At 45.6% G+C, this 24,081-nt stretch overlaps 1 long non-coding RNA gene across 1 annotated transcript; it reads right to left on the minus strand.

Moving 5' to 3' along the window:
• Nucleotides 1–7,667: 7,667 nt before the first annotated feature.
• Nucleotides 7,668–22,620, minus strand: LOC113948468. The gene is made up of 3 exons (XR_003528158.1): nt 22,460–22,620; nt 16,006–16,112; nt 7,668–7,785 (listed from the first exon to the last, which is right to left on the minus strand). It is a non-coding gene; the product is annotated as an uncharacterized LOC113948468 (long non-coding RNA).
• Between the last annotated feature and the right edge of the window lie 1,461 nt (nt 22,621–24,081).

Here is a 24,081-nt window from a genome sequence, read left to right on the forward strand (position 1 = left end):
GCAGTGGGTTTTGTGCTGCAGTGGGTTTTGTGCTGCAGTGGGTTTTGCAGCCTTCTCTATCTTTGAAACATGAGCAAGTTATTGTTGGCACACAACGAAGCTGGCAAAGTGTCATCCCATGATTCAGCATATCAAGAAGATAGAATAATGAATCACTGTGCAAAGGGTTGTGCAACAGGGACTGAAACAGTCCATATAAAAGTACTGTTGCATTGGAATGGAAATGGCTTTTTCATGGAAGACACCCATCTGCCAAAAAAAACGTCGTATAACTAATGTTTTATGAGCAGAAGAGCCAGAGGCAGATAGAGACACCAAGGCCTCCTGTGACACAGACTCATGAGGAGATGCTTTGGTTTGCCAGGATGATTTGCTTACAGTTGTAACATCTGGTACAGAAAGTTTTGAAAGAGATTCATTAATTGGAAAGAGGAGAAAAGATGTCCTGCATCTGATTTAAACTGCACTGTGAATTGGAGCTAATCCCTTGGAGTCAATGGAGAGAACCTGGCACAAAACCATCCTCAGTGCAGGGAGAACAGAGCCAGGGAGTGTCACTGTGCAGAGCTGCACCATGTTCCTTCATCCAGCCCATGGAAAGCTGGCAGCACCTCAGGCTGCTTCTGCTATTTCTACACACACTGTCTGTTCACCCCCATGGCACTGCCCAACAGCCCCATCCCCACTAATTCCTGCCAGAGTGCCCTGACAGGGTCAGACACGGGCATCCTGGAGGATGCCAATGCTGCAGACTTGAGGGACTGTGGTTTTGTCTGTTCCTGCCTCTCCATCTCCCCTGGCAGTGGCTCTCCAGCTTGCTAACTGCTTATGTTGAGCTGCTCTCCAGCAGAAGAGCACCCTCACACTCTTCCTGCCAGCCTTTCCTCCTCGTTGGCAAAAATAAAGTGTCCTTCCTAGACAAAAGGCTCCAAAACACTCTTTTCTTTTAAGATTTAACAAACCATCCAGCCTTAAAACCCCAGCTCTGTGGGGTCTTTTTGTTGAAAGAGTAGAAAAGAAAGCTTCCTATCTCAGGATTTTCTCAGCTTGCCTTAAATGCATGGACTCCTACTAAGGAATCTGACAAACGTGTCTGAGAAAAGCAAGTTCACACATCCCACATGGTGGTTCTAAAGGGGGGCAGTGCTGCCCTGGGTTAAAAATGAGGAAAAAGTGAAAGGTGCTGGGCTGCCTCTGAACCTGTTGTTTGTGAACCCCTGTTGCCCAGCCCAGGCAGAGGCTCTGCCCTCTCCCCAGCTGCCCACCCCAGCAGCCAGGAACAGCACCTGGCACCAGCAGCTCCTTCGCTGAGCAGCCCCTGGGCTGTCCCCGAGGGCAGCAGGGACTGACCCTGCCCAGAACTCTTCAAATCATCCCCACATCCCTCTGCATCCCCAGCCTCCACTTCTTCCAACTTAGATAACTGGTTTCAAGACCCTGTTTAACTTCTGTTTTCTCTGCCTGTGCTCCCTTTTTGCTGTTGCTTCCTTCCAGCTGCCTTGCCCAAAGATGTGTTTTGTCACCATTTCTGATCTGTTGACTGGCTCAGATGTTCTTAATTCTGTTAATGATGATGGGAGACACAGGCAGAGAGGGAGGGAGGGAGGGCACACTGTTAGAAATAATATAAATAGATCAAACTTTCACCCTACACACTTCAAATTATGGGAACCTAAAAGCAAGGCAGTAGTTAAAGGCCTCAGCCACTTGTATTGGCAAACTCGTCTTTCATAACCATGCAATTTAGATTTAATAATATGCTTAATGAATGGTAATTAAAAACAAATTGCAATTAAAACACTATTTAATGAGGTTTAACAGTGATGTGATAGATATGTATCTATCACCAAGTTCAACTTCAATAAATATTTTCTTAATAACAAACTGGCATTTAATTAGTATGGGAAAAATGTTGCTGTTAAATCTAAATTAAATTAAAATATACTTAGGCCACTTACCCACTTAATAGTATGTGTTAATGAAAAATATTTAAAAGGCTTTTTCTTTCTTTCCTTCTTTTTTTTTTTAAGAAGGGTAATGGTTACAAGAATTAAATAAAAGGAATTTAATTGATTGCAGTATATGAAGGCACAATCCAGCCCTGCACACAAACACTTCATTGATTTAAGAGTTTCCTAATGCACCAGAACTACTCCCTGACACATGGAAATGAACAAACAACCTGGCTACAATCTGAGTGTAAGACTAAGATTTAACAAATGCAACAGTTTACAAAGTCATACTCAAAATTCCCAGCACACTTTCCCACTCACCTTTCCATGTCATTTCATGATCCATTATCATAAATATCTGAGCACCTGCCAAAAATTTTTACATAGAAAAAAAGTGGGTTTTTTCTTCCTGCAGATATAAGGTTTAAATATTATATAGAACTTTATTTATTTAATGGGAGGGGGCAGGAGAAGAAGTTTAGTACTTTGAGCTTAGCATATGTCAACTATTTTGTTTGAAACTGAGGTTTGTGAAATCTTTATTTCTCATAAAAGGTATTTAAGTAGCTTAAACCTTGATCCTATCTGTCTCCTGTGCTCCCAAGACTCCTTATAGTGGCTGATACTTTAATTGCTCCAGCACTCATTATGACTTGGACTAAATTCAAACAGAACATTTTATAGGAAAATGAGCTTTTAGGAGAGCACAACATTTTTGTTCAGAAAACATGGATCTTTATAATACTTAGTATTTCTGATCAACTGGTTGGAACTGGGAAGGACTATGGAAACACAAAATAAAAACTAAACTAGTATTTTATAATTCCTTTTTTACACCATTTACTGACAGAAACTGGAGAAAATCCCAAACCAAAATGTTTTTTCCCACAGATGTGCCCAGAACTCCTCCTGTGTCTTCCCAAACCTGCCACAAGGGGTCTGGCTCACAGGGACACAACAGTGAGGCAGAGTTAAAATATAAATACAAAGGGTTCCCTCAGGCAAAAAAAGACTTTTCAATGTCTCACTCTGCAGCAATGTTGTACATAATGGCACTGCTGTACAGCAGCATCTGGTGCCTGTACAGGTGTGTTTGTCATTCCTGCTGACAGGAGGGATGGACCTGTTTGCAGACAGAAACAAGCTTGTGAGAAAATACGGCACAACAACAAATGGAATTTAAATAAAGGAGGAAAATGCATTGGGATGACATTTGCCATCAGTTCACTATGACTTCCTTTGCTTCTTTTCAAGTGGAAAAGACTGACAGGAACTAGATATTAAAAATACAGTTTTAGCCCTTAGCTCTGTTCCTCTTGAAGGCAACATCAAGAACAGGAGATGATGATGATACACCTGGTCTCTCTGCACCGTTTCCCACTTAATCCCACCAGCAGCTGCTTGGCTCAAACCTCTCCTTTTCCCTTACATATCACAAACAGACTAGAATGAGCAGTACTAGTTTTAAATGTCAGTTATTTTCTGCTGGACTTACAGTGTCAATCTTGGTTTCAAGATATTCATCCAGTGCTGCACAGTATTATTTTAAAAAGCAAAAGAAACAGCCATAGAAAATAGGTAACAGATAAGCACTGTGAGAAGGAGTTACCAAATATAGAATATAATATTATGCCACACATAAACAGAGGGAAATAGCACACATACCCAGCCAAGCCATGATTGATCCTGAAAGCTCGGAAATATCAGTTGCAGAATGTAAAGGATGTTTTCCTGGCATGTTCCAGCTTCAGATATGATGCAGATACCACTTAGCATTAAATAGTTCTCCTATGGTTCCAGTTTTCAAGCATGTGACAATTCACTGCTAAATGTGACATCCTGGATGAAACAAATGACTTGATTAAGGACTTATTAACATTGAAAGAGAACTGACTTCATGAGTGATGACAGGTCCTACGGTCCATGTCACCCTGCATCAGAGCTGAAGGCAAAGCTCCTGTCCTTCCTTCACAAAAATGCAACTCTTTAGTTGGGAAATACCCACTCCACAGCAGCAGGCACAGAGGGAGCCTGGCTCCAGCAGGCAGGACAGCAATTCACAGCCAGGTTTTCAGGCCAGTGTCTCCAAGTGCACAGTGGTGGCTGTTGCACATCTCACCACACTCCTACTTGGATGGAAAAAAAAAATATTTAAATGAAATGAAATATCTGGGCATCCTATGAAATTACAGGTCACAGATTCCCAGAATAGCTGGGGTTGGAAGGGACCTCTGGAGATCAGCCAGGGCAGGGTCACCTGGAGCAGGAAAACCTCCAGGTAAAATGTTGTGCTTGGAAGAAGACAATCTTCCTCCACTTTCTCCATTTCAACAACTGTCTTAGAAGGCAGAAAGACACAACAGGGACTTTGAAAATATGATTTATGATATGAATTCCTGGATAATTGTGGAAATGCCTCAGTATTACACCTGGCTCTGATGGCCAACAGTCCTGCTACAACACAGGCCACAGCCCAGTGGTACCTGTGCAGCACATCCAGCCCTCTCCTGACAGCTCCCAGCCCCAGCCACACTGAGGCACTGCCCTCTGGAAAATCCAAGGGCAATCCGTGAGGTGTTGGCTCTGTCAGTGCAAGCTGCAGTAACTAGGGTGGCTCAGATGGAACTGGAAGTCAAACAGATTTGTCTTCCTGGTCACTTCAAGGCTTTCAAAAATTTCTCTTAATACATAAGAAAAGAAAAAGGAGAGGGAAACACAGGATCAGAAGCCCCAAAGACTAATTTGTTCCGGGTTGGTAGGACTGCCCCAAGAATGCACTGCCAGCCAGGAGAGCTGGTGCTCCTCCCAAGGGGAGAGCCAACCACCAGAGATCTGAACAGTCAGGACCCATCCTGCCTCCCTCAGGCACTGAGCACCAGAAATGGCAGCGAGGGGCTGATACAGGGGGGGCTGTAACACCCTCAGCTCGTGGCCAACAGTCTGGCATCTCTGGTGATGCTCAGCCTGAGACAAACAGGAGGCCCATGCCAAGATGCTTTGCAGTCAGTGGCCTGCTGCCAGAGTGTCATTTTGCACAGAAGGGACACAATACCAAGCAATCTGGCTGAGAATGAATAAAAATGTCATCTGTGTTCGCTCCCCTTCAAGGGCTCATGCAGCATTGTTCTCCTCATGTGCAATAAAATTCCAATTGATCCGAGAGACAGATCAAAAGATGCTTCTCAGGGACCTATTGGTCAGTCTTCCAACCTAGAGAAGGAACTCACATCAAAAACCATTACATTTTATAGCAGTGCTTAAAAAGGGTCATTCTTTTCATGAGCTGGGGATGGTTTATTTTTTGCCTACTGGAAATTGGTCGCTCCTTTCACCCAGCAAAAAGCACAGGACTGAGACAATGAGATGGCACAGAAAAGAAACACAGAAATAGCAAAGCATCAGATTTGCACATTGCTGGAGATACAAAAGGAGAGATGATTGAGAAAAGGCTGCAAAGCCAGAAAAGCACTGACAAGATTTCTCTGCCATCTGCGAGAAAGAAAGGAGCAAACAGGAATAAACACACGCGTGAGGAGGCAGGAGGAGGGAATGGGGACCTCGCAGGGACTGAACTTGGGAGACTTTGCTGAAACAGAGGCATGTTTTTTAAAAAAGTTCCTCTCATTTCTGCCCTCAGTGGCTGTACATGCACAGCCAGAGCCTCCACGGGGGCCCTGTCCCAGTGAAAGCACACGAGAGGTGCCCAAGGAGCATCAGGATCGTGGGGAGCTTTGCTGGGTTTCCCCAGAGAGGGATCTCCGTGTTTGACTGGCCCTTTGCACATCTCTGCATGTGCTGGAAGGACATGAAGGTGGAACAGTCAGTTGTGCAAGGTAAAAAGGACTTTTTTTTTCCTGTTTAGACTGAATTCAAGGACTTCTTGAGAGTTGTTCAGCCTCCTCATCTCCTAGAGATGGCAATGGATGTTGGAGGTATTGAGTAACACATAGAAAATCCCTAAGAAATGGCCTGTACCAGCTGGTACAAGAGGGACCAGTGGCAGAGAGCTGGGAAAAGGGTAAAGCTCCCTTTGCCATCTCACTGCATTCCTGACACCAGCTCCTGATATGATCTGATTCTACACACAACCCTCAAGACTAGATTTTCATGCTTGGGGAGAGATGAGGAACAGCTGACAACAAGTCTTTGTGAACCATCATAATGAAGAAACTGTACAATAACAAACAGAAGCTGGTCACAGAGCAGAGCACACACTCCTCACCTGCTCCTGTGCAGGAACAGAGGCACTGGGGATTTAAAATGAGGAGCTTTTTCCTCATTTCCCATGAAAGGGTTCTGCATCCTCACTACTGAGTCAAACAAGCTCTGACAGGACACTCCTTGAGCAATAAATGAATCTGTGCCTTAAAAAAAAAAAAAATAAAAAAATCAGAGAATCCCATAGAAGACCTCTGTATTTTGAAATCTGAAGAACGACCCAAAGGACAAACAGCACTGAAACAAGTCATGCCCCTCTTTTCTCATCCCCCATGCCAGGATCTATTCTCCACATGCAATTCCTGAACATGATTTGGTAACACAGGATTTCAAAAAATCCCCAGCAGAGATTCCCTCACCTGGCACAGCCATTCAGATTCTCATCCTACGTGTGCAAGGAGCTGCAGTGAACACATGCCAGCCACAACTGTATTCAACACCAGTTTGCTCTGGGACCTGAAGATTCCCCTGTCTCCAGCCTGGGAGAGGAATTCCCAGGCAGGACTGAGAGCACAACAGCAGAGCTGGATTCAGCACTCAGGGTGCACTGCACAACCCAGACATGCAATACATCACTGCAACAGGGGCTGCAGAAAGAAGTTGCCATAAAGTTTCCATTCCAAAGCACTAAAATCTTACATTTGCTTATTAAATTTCAGTTGGGGCCCCAGGCAATTGAGCAGAACACCGGCCCAGCTACTGCCTTTTGCTTTGCTTACTGCTCCTGACACACAGCCATAACTCACAGGAGGAGATTTCAAAGCCTGGGACTCTAATCCTGGCCAACCATCCCTTCCACCTCTGGCTGTCAGGGCAAAACTCACAGCACGTTTCAGCTTTGTGTTTGGGGATTTTTTTTTCTTTCTTTTCTTTTAAAAGCATTATAGGAGTGTGGAACAAACAGAAGATGTGCTGTTCTGCTTAAGAGCCCCTGATCCAAAGCCTGGTTGAGACAATGAAAGGGTTCTGATGTATTTGCAGGCATTTAGGGACAACCCCAGAGTCCAGCTGGAAAGCTGGCACTCTCAGGGCACTGCTGGGTCTCTGCTCCCCCAGCTCACTGCTGCTCTCCCTCCCAGGCACAGGGGCTGACTCAGGGATGATCCTGTGCAGGATTAAGGGTTGGACTTGATGATCCTTGTGAGTCCCTTCCAACTCAGCACATTCTGTGATTCTGTGCCTGCAAACCCAGGTGAGGAGCAGGCAGAGCCCTGAGAACCCCCTGGCAGCCTGAAGCTCAGACCTGCAGCATCACTGAGCTGTGCAAGGAGCTGCTGCTGACACAGGGCTCTGCTCCTCTGGAAGTGCTGCAGAGTGGGGTCTGAGAGGATAAAACCTGCTGCAGCTGGAGTTCCTACTCTGTGACAATCATTTTAGATGGTACTAGAAAGGTGTGGGTTTGCACCTCTCTAAAGAAGCCACGCTCTGGGGTTCATTTTTTGTTTAACAAAAGCAAGAATTCAAAGAAATAGTACCTGTAGGAGAACTCCTCAGCATTACTGAAAGATTCCCAGCAGGATTCCCAGTGATGCAGCCAGGCTTGGTACCTCTGTACTCCTTCTCCAAGGCCAAGAGTCTCCACTCCCAGCTGTGGATCTCCCAGCCTCAGGTAGCACTAGAGAAAAAGGGTTAAACAGCGGAAAGGAGAGATCAAAAACCTCGTAATATATGTTGTAACCTCCTAAATTAAACTGAATAATTAATATATTAGCCATTCTTCAGCCTTTGCTAATCCCAAAGGTTTACTCTGGCTGGTCAAACCCAGAAACAGCACATCTCAAACAAACAACAGGAGCAGCATGTGCTGGAATCCAGCAGCAATGGAGCAAAGAGCTGAAGGATGTGCTTAACTCTGCTCAGCAGGGATGCAAACACACTGGAGGAGTTGAGCATGGGGTTAAACACTGGGCTGGCCTGAGACCAGATGAATTCTGTGGTAAGCTTATTGTTATCCCTGCTACCATCATCATTACTGCTCCCCAGGGAACAGCCCATCCTAAAGCTGGCTAATCTTTTTCAAAATGATCTTTTTCAAGCAGTTTATCCAGAATATAGTGGCATTTACACTTTTCAAGTTAAGAATTCAGAAGAGCAAGATCAGTGAGTACCCGAGTTGTTATGATGGAGCTGAGCAGGTCTAACAACTGCTCTGCTTTGGATGATCTACAGCACCTTGAGAACACCAAATGATGGAGCAGAACGTGCAACAAGTAAACACTAGTAGGAATATTTTGATACACAGAGCAGAATAATGAGGGGAGCTCAGGCATTCCTATCCTGTTTGGTTTTAAACACAACGTTCCTGCTGTAAAGAGATGGGTAAGAGCAGATGTTGACATTCTAAACTCTTCCTCTTATTTAAAATACTAATACTGGATAATATTACAACAGATGAGAGGACAGTGCTCCTCCAGAGAGATTTATTCTTTACTTTTTTAAACCCGACAGGCATTTCAGATGTTCAGGAACTGTGACTGTAACACATCTGCATTTTTATTTAATTACCTTTTTCCTAAATGAGATTACAACACGGCATGTGGTGTCTTTCAAACCAGACACCTGTACTCGGAATTAGAAGCTTCACAACTACCTCCCCTTGAGTTCCCAGGGCTTGGGGAGGTGGTGGGGAATTGTTCAGCTCAGACACAGGGAAAGCTGGCAACCTCATCAGCAGCGTTATCAAGGCCTCTGCAGATCTGAATGGCTTTCCTGTCTGCATATTTTTATATGTATGTATATATATTTATTTATTCATTATATTTTAAGGTTAGTTCCGGCAGGAAAAAGGTAATAGAACAGTGAGAATTTCCTGTGACAGTATAACCAGGAAAAAAAAAGGCCATTAAATAAAATAAATTCAGACAAAGCCTTATGTGACACTGCACTAAGGCTGAGATGCCCCAGGTGCAACGTGGGCCAAGTGTCCTTCCTCTGGCTCAGCACTGGAATCCTGCCCAGCTTTTGTCAAAGGTCCCAGAGCCTCGGGACAAGGCTCAAGGTGTTCACTGGCCTTGGGCTGCACACTTGGCTGCTGCAGAGCCAGTGACCTTTGTTCCCAACACGGGGCTGCAGCAGGGGTTTCCTTCAGCTTTCACTACAGCTCTTCCCTCTCACAGGAAAAGGAACTGCTCAGCAGTTGGGCTTTGCAGCCCAAACTCTCATTTAGAAAATGGATTGAAGTCTGTTGCTCACACTGGTTCCACGTGGTTGGGAGCTGCAGGAGGTTCTGAGCTGCAACACAGCTCCAAGTGTGCTGCAAAGCCCTACCAGAGCCATTTGATCCTGTCCTGCACAGGCCAGGGCACAGGACACTCCGTGTACAACGTCAGGCTCCTCCAAGGAACACCCCAACAAGGAAAAAGGAGTGGAGTTGGATGTGGACTCCTGATATTGCTGCATCTTCTCTAAACAAACTCCAGTTCACTCTGCACGTCCCTCCATCTGCCACCATCAGTGATCTCTGAGCAGAGGGACAGGAGACCCAAAAGCAGAATTGCAGAATGCTGGACGAGTAGATTGTGCCTGATATGACCAAGAGCAAAGACTTGCAAGGGAGGTGCAGCAGGAGGAGTGATGGGCAGGCAAGGCAAGTGATTTTTTTTTGGAGCATAAAGAGTGGGCATGAAGAGGGTGAGATGGGATTTGCCAAGGTCAGAATTAGCCCTGTTGTCACATTGATTGAGGAGCATGGCAGTGACAGCCTGAGCAGGCCTGGGAGCCAGGACAGGGGGCACAAGGGGCAATACTTTAGAGAGGCTACAGAGAAACAAGTGGCCAGTTCAACACTGCCTGCAGGCACAAACCTAAAGAGACATGAGGCAAAGGCAATCCCCAGAGGTGTGAGAGACAGGCAGGAGCATAAGGGTGTCCACATTGTTTAAGAAAGAGCACATCTGTGGGGAAAAGCCTTGTTTTAGGCGTATGGAGTTTTAGTGACAGCCAGTCATCTGCAAGGGGACATTGTGGGGGGACAGGAACACCACCCAAATGGGAGACACACGGTGTAAGCACGTGCTCTCTGTGGCATCAGCATGGGCACAGAAACTGAATTTGGGCTTGCAGAGAAAATTATCAAGAGAGATGATGGACAAAATTAAAGGATAATGAGGACAAGTGAATCTCTTTGAGCCCCAAAGGAACAGGGAGGACCTGTTCTGAGCTCTGCTCTCCTTACACTAAACTGCTCCCCCCTGGGAGGACTCCTCTACTGCTCATAAATATACTTCCAAGAAAGTAGCTGTGTTCTCCCCAGCCTCCATGCCCTCCCTGTTCAGCTGAAATTAAGCAATGGAAAACAGGACAACTTTTCCAGCAAACATGATTTTACAGCACAAGCCTCATCACTCACCCTTCTTTGCTTATTATAATAGGAGTGGTTTTGTTTGTTTAAATGGGGAAACAAACAAAGGAATCCATTCTGCAATACATGCCCCTATCCTTCACCCACAGGAACACTCCTAAAACACAAGGTTTACAGCTCGTGGCTGGAGAATTCCCTTTCATGTCAGTACCCACACTGAAGTCCTGGCAGGGCAAAGTGCCTAAACCAGCACCCGCTGTCACCCCAAACTTCCTCCTCCTTCCCTCTTCCCAAACACTGCCTCGCCCTCCAAAGGTCCCCCATGGAGAAACAAACCAAAATTCAGCTTTGGCTTTACAGAAGTTAAAAAGCAGAGTATTTGCATGATCCTTCACCCCCCATCAATCAGCTTTTCCTGAGGGCTGCAGGAGCCTCACTGACGTACAAGGAGCAGTTCTGAGGTTGGTGCCGGAGGCAGATGCTGCAGGAGCCAAACCAGACAGGGCATCGTGCCCATGCTTACCAAGGACCTGCTGCATGGTGCTCCTGACTCTGGCAATGTTTTGGCAACACACACTGTGTCCAGTCCCACTTCAAAGCCACCTCTGTGCTTTTGGAATCACGGTTAAGTGCTCGCTCTAATTACCACGTGTTTCCAGTATGTTTTTAATCATCATCATTAAGGGATTGAACATAACCCACTGAGATACAGAAGTGTAAACACGAGCAATAATTATTCCAACCTCTTCCCTGGTTTCAGGTAATGATCACACTGTATATTTAAAGCTGCTCCTCAGTTTATGACAGTCTGTTTTAGGATTATTTTATCCTGGGCGTTTCTGGTTAAGGCCAGCTAAAGGTTAAGGTCTGTTGGGGAGGGGGAAGCATGTGTTAAAATTATTTTAAAGGCTTTTAGTTATTTAAAGTCAATGCCTGTGACCTGTTAAGAATCAGCAAAGATGAAGACATCTGCCTTATGCTATTCCAGAGTAAACAGATCTGCTGCAGAACTAGAAGACAACTCAGAGTTGGAATTTCAGTTTAATTTATGGGAGACATGCCACTGGAATTTCTCAGTGTAGAAATGGGGATGTTAGTTTTAATCAAGCTAACAGGGGTGCTACAAGTACTCCAAAAGCAGCAGCCCAGCACTCCCAGATGTGCTAATATTTGCCCTAGTGTTCAAAAAACAAGTAGGAGAGGAAGGGGAGAGCTCGGCACTAAGGCAGGACTTTGAGAGGCCTCTGAGCATCGCTCAGGGTCACACTCACTAACCTCCCACACAGCACAGGGGCCTTCCCTCTGCTCCTCAAACAGGTCCCACAAGCAAAGCACAAGGGCTACAGCTTTTCCCATATATTTTTGTAGTTACTGATCACTTTTTTGGCCACTCAGTGCATGGCCAGCCCATGCAAGGATAAATACTCTGTGCTCAGTGCTCACCTCCAGCTCCCCTGCCTGCCCCACACATCCCCCTGCTCTTGCCCCGGGGCTGTCCCAGATTTACCCATTTCAAATCCCACTCATCTGTCCTGTAACAGGGATCTGCAGCCTCCCAAATCCTTAAAAAAGGCTTGAGCACCTAAAGATATGAAAAGGCTACCCAAGTGCTTTCTCATGGGCAGTAAATATCTGTATACATCACTTAATGCACAGCAAGAATGAATTTGAGCCACTTTAGCTGATTTTTCTTTAAAAGCTACATCAAATACCTTACATTTGCCATGAGAGCAAGCGTGAACATCTGAATTTCTGTGTCTAACCCTAAGCTACAAACTGTTTGAATTGTTTTCATCAGGAGGTATGTTTTGTTTGGGGGTTTGTTGTTTGACTACTATCTTGTTTGTGTTTTAAAAAATATTTTTCCCTGTTTTTCCAGTGAAATACCAGACATGGAAAATTATTGTTGATGTGGTTTTAAAACCTCGTGATTTTTTTTTTTTTAAGTTATTTTTCTTGGTAAAATATAAAGGAACTACCTGGCCACTGGAAACTTTGAAAAAAATATAATCTTTGCAAAATACCTTCTGAAAACTTTTTGATGACCTTCCACCAGACCTGTTCCAGTTTATCCTTGGCTCTGATGTGGAGAACCTGGGTGACCTCATGACACAATTTTCTGAGCCACCATTCCCTATTTGTTGAGATAATAGGAATTCTAGTCTCCAAACAAGTGATTCTTCATCAGAAAAGTGACAGTCCATCACATTGAAGGTTACTGCAGAAACATATCAGCTTTGAATAATTACAGTGTTTGTGGGAAATATTTCTCCAGTTCAAGATGGAGATTTCATTCCATGAAAAAAAAAAAAGGCAAACAAAAAACACTCAATCATCTTAATCATAACAGTGATTGTAAAACCCCCAAACAAGCTGCTTCAGACTAGAGCAAGGCTTTGCTTTTTCACAGGCTCTGCAGCATAAATGACAGGCTGAGCTTTGCTCAGGGCTGCAAAGGTAGATTTTCACTGAAAGCTCACTCACACCACCCCCAGTCGTGCCCAAACATCCAAAATGTAAATGAAAATCATTAGGCATGTACTGCAAACAGGCTGACTCCCACTTTGGTGGGTGCTGTCCAAGGCATATCCCAAACTGCTGCACGAAGCTGGCAGAGGCACAGAGAGCTCCAACCCACTGCCCATGGGCCATCTGTGCCCACAGGTGGGCAGGGGGAGAAAGGGAGGCTCCACCCTGTTCCCAGAGGAGGTTCAGCCTCTTCACCCAAGTGAAAGGGGCTCGGCCAGGCTCACAGTCTTCAATTCATAAGTGTTCATCTATGAAATCGGATTCCCACCCCTCTCCACTAAGAATCTGCTATTTCAACCAAGCACAAGATGTCAGGATTTTTGCCAACATGAGCACAGCTGTCAAAATCTCATCCTTGGAAAGAATCCCAGATAGACACATGTTTTACCCCAGCCAAAATGGTCAAACTTTGCAGAGAAACATTCAGAGAGGAAAAAGGTTCCATATTGTCACTGCGATAGCTTGGGATTGCTCACAGCCAGACAACTGGGGTGCAGTGTTTTAATAGCTGAACCATTAAAAGCAACAGGCATCTTGCTATTGACAGCAATAAGAACAGATTCAGTGCCTTTGGCACAAGATTATCAAAAGCAGCATTGCAGGAAAGGAAATAAGCTTGTTTGAACTTGGGAGACAACAAATAAAGGGGAAATATGCTTTCAATGTTCTATTTCTAGAGTATGTTTTTCTAAATAACTTCGGCACTTCTGCCTGATATTTCCAATGGAAGTCTGAGGAGTCTTGGGTTTATACTGTCCTCGAGTTCATGTCCTTTCAAGCCTACCTGGAAATCCAAGCCTAAGAGACTTGGCTGGATTTGCTGTGGGTGCACAGGTAGAAAGGTTCCTCTCTGGATTATCCCAGGGACTAGAGCCAACCACAGCCCAGCCCCGAGCAACCTGCAGGGTGGGCAGGGAGCAGGAGCACTGAGGCCCTGCTGACAGAGTGGACTCTCATGTTTAGGAGGATCCCCAGCCTGGAATTCTGCAACTTCTCACAGCAGAACTAAGGTTCAGCCAACATTCCCAACCCACTGAGCAGGGAAGCACCAACCTATTTCTCCTGATCTGAGACGTGCAGAGGACAAATGATTTTGCTCAGGTCCTGGGTAGGGGCAGTGGCAAAGGCAGCAGAGGTGCAGCAGTGGCTCAGTCCTTGGTGCAAACAGGACCTGCCCTGTGCCTCTCTCAGCTTGGCCCGAGCTGCAGGCAGGGAGAGGGGAACTCCTTCAGCTGAGGGCTGGGGAGGGGAGGTGGCATCAGGAACAGCAACCATTATCCTCTTTACTGGAAAATGTGTATCTGAATGGCCAGATTTACTGGCTGTTCCAGATCTTTATGAGATTTATGAGGCCCAAGAAAAAAAATTTACTAGAAAGACATAAAACTTCAGTGGTTTGAAATGGAAATGTTTGCAAGGGACGTGGGATCAGCTGGTTTCAATTGCAGCCCTCTGAGGCAGGGAGGGCTTCACTGCAGGGCTGAGCACCTCAAACCCCTCCTGACCTGACCCTCCCAAGCTAGAGACTAAAGCTGAGTGGAGAGCCAGTGCTCCATCACTGGGAGGAGCTGTGGGAGCCCAGAGAGAAGAAAGGCACAGATAGTGAAGAAGAGGAGGAGCACATGGCAGAGACACTCAGGTCTTCTTGTGCAAAGCTTACCTGGTGAACCTAATAAACTGCTTCCTGATCCTGCCCCACCCACCACAGTGCTCCTGCTTGTTAAATTGCATAGAAAGCTAAACCTGAGCTGTCTTTCTGCATTTACACCCTGCTGGGAGAAACACAACCCCATCTCCTGGCATGCAGAGCTCCAAGGAGCACGGGGCAGGGACCCCTGCATGGCCTGGCACTTCAGCCCCAGTGCTCACAGCACAGGACTGGTTCTCAGCAGAGGCTCCTGAACACCCCTGCACCCTGCTCCTTGTTCCCTCTGTTCACAGGGAAACTCCTCCTGGTTCTGACAAAGCACATTGCCCCACGCTCAGCCTCTGCCTAACTCTGAACTCCGTGAAGGAAGCTTTTCTCTGGGCTGAATATGACCCAGTGCAAAACAGAAACTGAATTCCCCTCCAAGCACAACAGACAGAACAACAAAACACTTGGAAAATGTTGGGTTTACCATATCAGAAGCCTGAAACCACATTACACACATCTCTTAATGAGGGTAATAAGCTTTAACTTCGCAGCCTCTGAACTGAGCTCATCATCCACTTAGAGTAACACCCTGCAGTGCCTCGTAGGGCACTTGGGATCAGTTGGCCAACATTTCACACCTTTGCATTTGCCAGCGTTGGTTCCTGGCTCTGAAACAAACCCAGAACACGCTGAAGATCTCCAAAGGGTGTCCAAGAAGGGCAGGGGGTCGATGGGGATGCTGCTGATGAACTTATTGCAGTTTTCTCCCCCCCCTTCACCTTGCAGGATCCTTAATTACAGTGGGATCCTGTGGGATTCACACCCTGCAGCTCCCAACTGCTCTGCTGGCAGCTCGAGTCAGCATCAGCTGAAAGGTGCACAGGGCTCCTCCTGCCTCTCTCCTCCCCCTGAATTACTAGAGAATATTTCCCTTCCGTCTCCCTCTTGTTGTGTGTTCCATCTGACAGAGCAGGTGTGGGGCTGCCTGGCTCACCTGGCTGGCAGATAAAAAGCCAGGCAGTTCCCAGTTCAGAATCCTCTTCCCTGGGACAGCCTCCAATCCTGTGTCACTGACCATCCCAAACACTGCATTCTAATCCATAGGGAAGTTCTTTCCTGCAAAGCCCCAGAGGCCCCAAGCAGAGGACTGCTGTCCACACAGGATTTCCCCCAGCAGACCAGCTCACCTGCCTGAGCTCATGCTTGGCATGTGCAAGCTTGGCAGTGCCACCCCACCAAATGTATCATCCATGCTCAGGGCTGCTGTCAGAGGAGACAGTTTTACATAATTCTGCTCAAGCATCATTTATATCTCGAAATGTGATTTTTGGCTTGTTTTCCCTTGCTTGCAAATTACATCGTGTGTTTACTTGCGTGCTGGTGGTTGGAAAATCATCTTGATCTGTCTCAGACATCCAACTTCCCAGCTTGTCCTGACAGCATCTTGCAGGAGGGAGGTCCGTGAATTCACCTTGCTCTGTATAAAGACAAATTTACCTTTTAGAACTAACATCAGCTTTATCATCGTACAATCCCTTACCAGACAAGCGTGGTTATGAGCCTCTTCTGGCCCTGAAACCTGTTTACTCAGGAAGTTTCACTGAGCAATTAGGTTTTGAAACACAGAAACAAACTTCTCAGTCTACTTACAGCAGTTGTTAATAGCATCTCACTGACTGAGCCAGTGCTTTGATCAGGATTTCTCCAGAACTGGCCAAACACACCCCCTCTCAAAACCATATTGCCTCAAAATCTCTACGTTTTGGCAAAGAAATGCACATTTGTGCCTAGTTCAGAATACACTGAGTTACACTTTCTCCCTGAGCAGTGTCACTGTGAGCTGTGTCTGGGAGGGAGGACAGTTCTGGCTCTTCCCTCCAGCCAGTGCACGAGGTGAATGTGCTGCACTCCCAGAGGTGCAGCTCAGGAGCTCTGCTGCTGCTCTGGTTTCTCCAGGACAGTCAATGACTCAGGGGTGCTTGCCAAGCCTCGAGCTTTCAAGATTCTCTTTCCCCCAGGACTCCCATTCCCTTCTCCCTGCCTGTGATTTCCAAAGGACAGTTCACTGTTCCTGACACAGCCCCACAAGGAGCAAAGTCCTCTGCCCTGAGCTGTGACCTGCTGCTCCTCACCTGAACCCCAACTCACCCCAGGGCCACTGTCCTGTGTCTGTAAGTTGGCATCCCATGCTCTGGGAAACTTATCACCAACATGTTTTCACTTCCCCAGTAATATGGAAGCAGACTTGGATTTCTTTTTTCCCCTCCCCATTTCACTATATTCCCATTGCTTGGATAAATTCTCTCCATGAACATTTCCCCAGTGGGTTTCTTGCAGCCCCTGCCCATGATTGCTGCCCACGATCCATGGCTGGCTGCTCTGCTGCCCACCTGAGACCACAGAGCCGATTCTCCTCCTGCCTTACAAGAGCAACAGCAGAAGCTTCAGGGTTTCAGTACTGCACAGGCAACCCTTTTCATTAGTGCAAATTAATTTATCTTCTTCTCCATGAGATTCCATAAAAAGAAAACTAATGGTGATATGAATAAGCTGGATAAGGAATAAATCTGACCATAGAAGTTTTTGTCCTTAATCTCATTAATATTTCCCAGTGAAAACACTCACACTACTTTCATGGGCATTCCTCACAGGATAAAATACCATCCAGCCTAAGAAAAGAGTTCAATGTGAATTTATGTTTTTTACTGAAATATATTTTTACTTATATTGTTTCAACGTTAAAAAATTAGCATTATAAAGCATTTATACATAAATATGCACACCTGACTATAAACTACTGATAACTTCTTTATCAAGTACTGCATTCGTGAATAGTGATGTATTCAGATATATGAAAGACCTCACAGTTTAGATTTTTTAAAAGTTAATGCACTCTTATAACCAAATTTAGCCTTTTTAACTGTTCAGTATTTATCTGTGTATTTTTCAGACCACTGACTAAATGTCTGTGTCTTAACCAATTAGTTAATGAACAATGTAATTTGGAAGGAATTGCAATTTGCCAGAAACCTGAGATACTATGAACACTGAAATAGTAAATCAAATTAAATCAACCAACTTCCAACCCCCTTTTTTAGTATTTGGTAATACACAGGACTGTTAACATTTTCTCCAGTATTAATCTTTCTCCCTTTATCTCCACCTCCAAAGGATTTGCAGCTCGGGTCACTGTAATATATTGCACTCCAACATGTTTCACCTCAAATTTCCAGTAAGGCACACAGCTCTTTTGGGCTTTCCACAGGCATCAACCACTAATTCTTTCAGGCCCCTCTTTAAATCTCAGCCTTTAATACTGTTGGATATCACAGCACATGTATAGATTTACTACTATAGCTTTCTTTAACCAAAAATAAAGCATGACAAGATGGTACTGCCCCTCTGGGGAACAGGCTGCTCAAGGAAGATGTACCGGGCCTTGACATGGCTTGTTTGAAGAACACCAGGACACACACAGAGGGGGAAAATAAGAGGAGAAGGAAGAGGGGCTGTTTGTAAATGTAGACAAATCCTTCCACAGACACCATTCGGGGGATATCTGGTCTCACTGGTCAAGTACAGTTTGTGTAATCTGACTTCAAAATCACTGTTCTCCCCTTAAAATACCTTGGTTGCATGAGACAAGATATGAGTCTTCACGAGGCTGGCAGGGTAAAGAGAGGAAGAGAAGGAGGGAGACAGAAAGTCGACAGATCAATAAAAGCACTTTAGGATAATGGCTCTGCCTTGAGCAGACCAGGTCTGGATTCCAGGCCAGCCCAGCACTGCCAGGAAATGTTTGCAGGAGGGAAATGTTGAATCCACAGCTTGGTGTGCACAGTGAGGTTCTGGTCCTGCCCCATCCTGTTCCAGGGATGTGTTTCCCTTCTCGCTCGTCCCTGATCTCACACAAGTGCTGTCTGTAGTCAGCAAGACCAGGGAGCCAGGGGGTTTGCAGCTTCTTGGAAAGGAAGACAGTAAAAGAAGACATCAGGACAGAGTGGAATGAAAAGATGGGACACAGAAGTTTAAGAACATTGATCCCCACCTTTTTGTGTTGGCTTTTTTTCATGGGCAGTTACATGGAAACAACAAAGTGCCTGAGTCAGGTCAGAGCTGATCTTTAAGAAGTCACACCAATAGCTGCATATTCACACCACCCCCAAGAGACTTCCCAACTCAAGGGAATTTTATTACAGTAAGGCCCCCATCTACTGCCACAAATTTGCAGTGAATCAAACCATATATTTAAATATCTTTTCTTTCATTAAACTACTTCCATTAAGTAATGCCCAGCCATTCCACTGCACTTTCCATCTCTCACTCTTATCCCCACACATGAGATCATCCATCAGCTTCCCCAGGCACCCCCACGATGCACAAGGCAGAAGAGGTTGCCCATGGACCAGGTAAAACAAAAAGTCATGGAAAGTTTACCTTCTTGCTGTACACCTACAACCTGCACTTTAAAGGGTCCCACATAGCACGAAGCTTTGGGTTGCTCAGGAGTCTGTAAAAACATCTGTGAAATCCCTACTCATGAGACTGTGGCATAAAATCAAGTGTTGGCAGCAGGAGAACTGGGACCTGAATAAAACACAAAATAGTTCAAATGGAACAGGATATTTATACTAACATAAGGTGGTTAACTGTGGGGCGTGGGTCCTGCTCAAGGTTTAACTTAGTTGAAGTTACTCTTGGGCTGGGGGGTATTTTAGAAGCTATCAATCTTTCAAGGGAATCTTTTCCCCCGTTAGCACAATAAAAACAGTCATAGGAGAGGATGGCCCTATAGCCTGAGACCCAGGAGCTCTGCTGGGTGCACTTCTGGAGGAAGGACCTTAATTCACTGCAAGGTGCAGGAGCCTGGCAGGAAGGGAGTAGTGAATTCCTGCGGCAGAAGTGCCCACACAGCCACCCCCACACCACCCTCCCACAGAGACAGCAGCAGCTCTGTTTCTCAACACTGAGTAAGGGGAGCACAACAAAATGAAGAGAAACACTGCAGATTGTTTCTCTTTAATTACCCTCTCTCAGTATTTCTGCTCATCAGCTGGAACTCCCTGTTGCTTTTTTAAAGTAAACAAAACAGTGAGGTTTTAATACTGAACCACCTCACTTCTTTGGCCTGACTAATTGCTGAAACTGGCCATAAATTGTCCTTTTTGTGACCCTCTGAATAGCCTCCTTTATTCTGGACGGCACACATCTGCTTTTGTGTGTGCCCACTTACACAAACACATCCCTCTCCTGTGGCCAGGGTACAATTTCAGCCCCATATGGAGTTTTGCCTGGGGTTGAGGTCCCTGAGGCTGAAGAGAAATAAAGTGCTCAGAAGGGAAATGGCATGTAGACATGGCTCTGACATTCATCTGCATGGAAAATGTTCCCTTCAGGTGAGGCTGGTGAAGGAATCACATGAGGAAGGTTGGGAGCAACCAGGTAGAGGGAAATACTGCAAAATGCAACTGTACTTTCTCCTCTCAGAGCAAACAGAGCCATATTCCTACCAGCCTGAGCAACCAGCCAGAGGACAGCACAGCCAGGCAGGGGAATGCTTGGTGTTGAGCCACATGATGCCATTTCAGACCCTTATTCAGTGTTTCTGACATGAAAAAAACCTCAGTTCACACATCTATCAACATGCCATAAGATTAAATGAAGCAGGGATCTAACCAGCCAATCCAGCTTCTTTTTTTTCCTCTCCTAGACTGGCTAACATGTAAGTAATCCTTTCATCAGGGTTGCTCCAGCTGCTTTAGATGTACCTGTCAATAAGGAGGCCATTTAATTTTAATCAGTGCTTTCTCTCACACACATAGGTCCCAACTTGTTGCTCACTTAACACCTAAAGTATTTTTTTAAATCAAACTCCCCAATTTTTCATCACCACTGATGACAGACAGGGAGGAGGGGAGCAGTTCCTCTGTCACACACGGGTTTGATGAGCAGCAGGGCCTTGGCTCTCAGGGGCAGTGTGAGCAGCCAAAGCCTTTCCTGGGGCAGTGTCTGCCCAGGGGAGTTGGGAGCCTCCTGCCCACCTCCATCCTCTCCTGCCCTGCAGTGCTCCTGAGGGAAGCAGCACAAATGGCTGGGAAAAGGAGAAGGGCTCTGGATGCAAGTGCAGAAATTCATGGGGAAGATGTTCCCAAGTACAATTCACACAACCACCCATTGACACGGAAAGGAGAATTTCTCAAGAGCTCTGACAGTACAAAACAGTCAAGGAGTTTAAAGGGGTTTTGTCTTCAGTTTTCAAGAGGATTTCTTCCCCTTCATTCCTGGTGGGAAAGCTTATGCCTTTAATTGTATCCCTATAAACTAAATAATACATCAGGGTTTTTTTTCCCTGTCAGGCATGGCAATGGCACTGAACGTATGCAAAGTTTCCACTAAAGGTTTTTGTAACTTAATTTTCCTCTGGAGATTAGAGGAAGCCAGATATTCTGTTTCTTGCTGGAAGTTGGCTGGTAGCCACACTGCACTTCCCTGTCATCCCTCCCCAGCCCCCAGCACTGTTAATCACAGGGCTGTATCTTCCCTGGATTTCTCCTGTCAAGCTATTAAGGGGATACGGAAGAGGGAAAGAAGAGAATCAGCTGAGCTATAAAGCAGCCCAGGCCCCAGAGTGCCTCTCCCCCTTCCCAGTGCTGAGCTTGCTGTATCACTGCACACACTCTGGCAGAGCCAGAACGTGCTTTCCTGCCCCCAGAGTCCATGGCTCAGGTTTATCTCCCAGAGGAACAGGGCACACAGAAATCCTGCTGCACAGAGCCAGCACAGCCCTGGAAAAGCACAGAGGGTCCAACATCCCTGACCCTGGGCTGCAGGCTGAGGATGTTCCCCTTTGGCCACACCACAGCCCTGCCTGCACTGGGGGTTTTATGGGATTGATAGCAGAGTTATCCCAACTCCATGAGTTCTGGCAGCTTCCTTTGCTGGGGAATTCCTGGCACGTGCTCAGTGCTGAGTGGAGGTGGTTGGCTGGAGAAAAAGCTTTATAAGGTTCACAAAGAACCCCCCGATCCAAGTTAGATTTAGGGCTGAAAACACTGATTTTATCACATGACTCCCTCCTCCTTTGCCTTTGAAGCAGAACAGAAACCCTGAGTCCAGCACACCCCACATCTCTGGAGAGCTTTGCCTTCCACTGAAGTGTTCCATGGGGACCCACTATCTTCAGGAGGAGACAAATGAACTCCCCCCTCTGGATATCTGAGGGCTTTGAAAATAGTTGGATCCCAGCATTTTTGGCTGGGTCTACACCTCCCATCCTTGTACATATCAATAAATGAGAAGCAAAACTGGCTAACGTGGCTCCCACACATCAGAAAGAACAACTTTTGCATGATTTCAGCCTAAGCTGCTTCTTTGTAACCAACCAGGCAGCAAATAATCAAAAACACCATCAAAACACTCTGTTTTTCTGGTAATTCGAGAGGCTGTGACTGCACCAGAGAGCAGGCCCTGCACTCCAGCAACACACTGCCCAGGGAATGGTTTTATTTCAGCCAAGTCCACTTTGCTGACCAGTGCTCTGATTTTAAGAAGTACTTAGGTTTGTAAGAGACACTCAGTGAGCTGGGAGCTCACCTCAGCTGTTCTGGAAAATGGAACTTGGATTTTAAAGAAAAGACTTGCTTGGGTAATCCCTAAATTCCTTTGAAAACAAAATGTTCATGTGCTAGATAAACATCTGTGGATAAGCATGATGCTACAATGGGTCACTACACATATTTTTCCTAAATCTGTGTTTAATGCAGAGGAAAATCAAATTAATTTACCAATACCCAAGTTCCTTATTCAGGCAAAACACGTACTTACTTCAAAAAGACTCTCAGATTAAGGAATGAGATGAAAACTTGTGAGTGCACCTTAATGAAGTGTTTACTCTAGCCATCCTCTCTCTAAATTTGAGCTGATTTCTTTGTTTTAGATGTGCTAATAAAAAATCAGTCCCTTCTCTTTGGGATTTTTGTTTTCTTTTGTACCTAGAAAGAGGGGGAAAAAAGACATTTCTATAAGTAACAAGCTAGAGAATATTTAACACATGTGCAGCTTGTGTTTCTGGATAAATGTTTGCAAAAAGCCCATATAAAAGGAGGTGAGAAGGAGCACAGAAACACGTGTGTGTGCCTGGAACAGCAGCACACCCCCAACCTCCACAGCAGGCTGTGAGAGGGAAAGGTGCCACTGAGTGCTCAGCACATGGTTCCGTGTTCCAGAGGAGCTGAGCTTTCCTGCTCACCCTCACCTGCCCCAGCCTCCTCCCAGCCAGGCTGCCCTTCCTGCAACCTCCCGTCCTTCACTCGCCTTCCCTTCCTTCAGCTCCCTTCTACAGCCATTATCTCCAGCAGCATAACTCCTTAAGATACACCTCGACATCATTTCGCCAGTGAATGCATTTCACACAACATTAGTCATATTGCACTGTGGAGAATTTTTATGCTGTTGCTGTGCCTCTCCCCGGGACGTTGTTACAGTTTAATTTGTACATATTCTGCTGCCGTGTAGTGTCACTCAGCTGTAACCAGAGAGAGCAGGATGGCTTTGTGTTATTGCAACAAATTTTCCCTTTAAGAAAATAAAAAAATAAACAAAACAAAGGGGAAATGAAAGAAAAGAAAAAAACCAAACACACAAAAAAAAGAGAGTATTTTTCTTAAGAGTAAGTCCCTCTGCTTTCTAGGATTGGTGAACTGTAGCTAGGCTTGCAGGGTTAGCAGAGAGCCAGATCTCAACTTTGCCCAGCAAAAATGGATTTAGATTCAGGGTTACATCTCGGGCCCACTGCATAAATAAGTATATCCTGCAAATTTGTGTTTTGAACCAATTTTCCACCAAGTTCAGGGCAAGAGTTTCATATCTGCAACAGTTCTTCAGACTCTGCCTGGGTACTCATCTTCACCAGAGGAGCTAATCCAAGCTCTCTGCTTCCCTCCCAGATGGTGATGCCTGTTTGCTGGTTGGAGTTTATGTTACAAATCACATTTCAGCCCCAGGCATCAGTTCTCCATTCAGCCAGCAGGGCAGCCCTGCAGCCTGTCAGCTCTTCTGGGTGTTCAACAGCCAATATCAGCATCCACACAAAGCTCTGACCACACTGTTTTCAGTGCTTCTGCTCAGTGACAGAGTTCCCCATATGGAAATGTTTTGGAAAAATAAGGGATTACTTGGAAGGACACTGGGCTAACCCTGCTGAGTATCTGCTTTTCTTCTCCTTAGTTCTCCAGCATGGAACATTACTGTTGGTATTTTGGACAGTGACCATAAGGTCATAAGACTGAGTGATTGAAACTCTCTCAGCTCTTTGTTTACCTCTGGAAGACAAAACAATTGATAATTTCATCTAATAAACAAGAGTTCTGTCTAATTCTTTAAAAACACTAATTTATTTTTAAAGCAGCTAAGTTTGTCCCTCATATTTGAACCCTCCCTTGAGTAAT

This window comes from Corapipo altera, unplaced genomic scaffold (assembly GCF_003945725.1).
Source record: "Corapipo altera isolate COAL_440 unplaced genomic scaffold, ASM394572v1 64, whole genome shotgun sequence".
NCBI lineage: Eukaryota > Metazoa > Chordata > Aves > Passeriformes > Pipridae > Corapipo > Corapipo altera.